We start from the raw sequence: 2,740 nt of genomic DNA, 5'->3' as shown, positions 1-2,740 counted from the left end.
TTACCGTGAGTCGCCGGCGACGGCGTAGCTGCAGCCCCTGCTGCAGTGGGTTGCCATGGGCTACCATGTGTAGCCAGCAGCCAGCGTGAGCGGCCCTCAAGTCACAGTGAGCAGCCATCCAGAATCTGGTGACTGATCTGCCTCGCCTGGGAAGAGTGCAATGATGGTGCCAACTTGGGCCAGTAAAGCAATGTCCTCCACAACTAGACTGAAGAACAAAAAGACAGCAACTTATCTGTTCCCCTTACCCCAATACCCCAATAAAAATCTTAAAAAAAAAAAAGAAATGCTCACCCTACTACAGAGAAGGTTATTTATAATCCAGATCATCTTTCCTATATATTTTGGTCAGCCTATTTTTCCTGGGCTTCTCATCACATGTTCAATTTGGTCTTGCAAACTGAAAGGCTATGGTGATAGGGATGGAAAACGCATACACATATACTCATATACAGGTTGAATAATAAGGACTTAGCTTCACCAAGGCTGACTTGGCACTGCTAAATGCCTGATTTGTCTTAGCCACCTACCCCCCACCCCAATACAGCCAAACTTTAGCAAAAGTAGCCAAATACCTGATGTTAAAAATACTACACTGGATACCTTCCAAAAAGCAAAAGATAGCAATATGTCCTCAATTAAATTAACACATCCTAAATTTATATTGTATTCCTGTGTGAATCGTGACTCTCCCAACCAATATGTTTGACTTACTATGCATTATTATAGTATTCCACACAGCAATGCTTCTGAATGAGGAAATCACATCACAGTGAGAAATGGGGTAATAGGTATTCCCCATCTTTATCATGAACCCTAATATCTAGCAACATGTGCCTTTATGAAATGGAGAAATGGCTTATTTAAATATAATTATTATCATCTAAGGAATAATAGTTTGTGACCTGAGGGTATTCTTCCAGGATATTGTCTGGAAATCTAGAACCCAAAGAGGCAGGCCAACAGAATGTTAAGGTCCTAAACTGAAATTTAATAAGAGGGACACAGAGTCTAAAATTCTATTGCATTTGATTAGAACTTAAATTCCATTTTATAAAACTTCTTAGATGCTATATAGACTATCTTTGACTTATCAAGATTTATGTTTGTCTTTTCTAAACTTCAAATTCTTACATCAGCAAATATTTTCTGAAACGCCATGCTTTTTGGTTTTTGGTTTACTGTAGAAGGATGTGTAATGGTGCTGAGATGATAAAGGGTAGGCCCTTAGGGATATCATTTGTGGATATGGAATACCATCTCCACCCTTCTATGTTATTCCTTGCTCTACAGGAATGTGAAATCTGGAAACTTCCCACCTTCCATCTTCAGTTACATTCTCTCTATAGAGGCTGTTGTGCAAAATTGTGGGGACATAAAAGAAAGGCAATGCTATTATGCTGCTGTCAGCAAGTCTATGGGCTTTAGGAGACAGGAGATAGAAACTTTCATCTGTGGCCTGCGGACATCCTCCTGAGGCTTGTCCACTTTGGAGCTGCAGGTGGCTAATTTCATTGGCAAGAGTTACCTTGTCATCACTACAATTTGGAATTTCCTATAAATTTCTTAAATTCTGTTCTCCCACCTTATCAGTGGCTTTGGAAGCCTATGTAGTTCACAGTATTAAATATCTTTCAACTCAGAATACCTAGAGTGACTTCTATTTTTGTGATTGAATCCTACTAATAAAATGCTAAATAAAGCCAATTAAGTAACAGGATACATAACCAAGTGAACAGAACACTTACCTACATAAGAATTTACTAACATAATAACTACATAATTATTTTATGAAATAGATCATCAGGTTTCTGCTGGACAATAGCAAATCTTCTGCTCAGCTCACTTTCCCTCTGCATCAGTCACTAACTTCATGACCAAATGCACAGGTGTTTATTTTTCTGGTGCATGGAGTACTGCAGTGACTCTCAGGCTATGCTCCAGGATAAAGAGGTGCTCCTCAGCTTAAACGGAGATGTTTTGAAAATAAAATAATGATGTTGTTTCTAAATTACAAGGAAGAAAATACATAGATTTTTTTTTTTTTCTGTTTAACGTATCCCCACATAACCTAAATTCTGTGGTATTTTCTACAAAGGGAACACTAGTAGAATTAAAAAAAGACATAATAAAATGAACAGAATACTTTCCTAATGGTCAATCATTTTTTCACTTTTTGTTTGTATTCAATGACACGAAATTGAGTGGAAACAATTTCAATTGTTTCTAGGCCATTAAATTAATTAGGAGTGTCAGAAATCATCTTTCAAAGAATATTAGTTTAAAAGTAGGTGAATCATGGATTAATAAACTAGAATACATCGATACAATGAAATTTACTCATCAATAATAAATACCTCAAAAAAAATATAATACAGCTTACCAAAACTATTCATTCTCAAAACAAAGGGCCCAAGATTTTAACATACTTAGAAGTCAACACATTAGCCTGTTTTAATTTCACAGATGCTTGTTGCAGATATAAGACTTTTGGGTCACAGATGAAAGATATTATTCACAGCACTAGCAGTAACCAGCTTGGTCGCATTGCTTTTCACTAAGAAGGCCCAGTGAAAGCTGCACTTAATAGTCGATGTAGAGGCCTGACCACCGCATTGTATTTCTGAAACTGATGTTGAATAACACTGTATGTCAACTATAATTATATATATACATATAGTCTCGGGACATGGAGTAGAGAGCGGGAACGGATTCAATGGAATTGTAATAGATAAGCATG

This window comes from Hipposideros armiger, unplaced genomic scaffold, assembly GCF_001890085.2.
Source record: "Hipposideros armiger isolate ML-2016 unplaced genomic scaffold, ASM189008v1 scaffold_142, whole genome shotgun sequence".
In the NCBI taxonomy this organism is placed as follows: domain Eukaryota; kingdom Metazoa; phylum Chordata; class Mammalia; order Chiroptera; family Hipposideridae; genus Hipposideros; species Hipposideros armiger.
Note: the sequence above shows the minus strand (reverse complement) of the source record.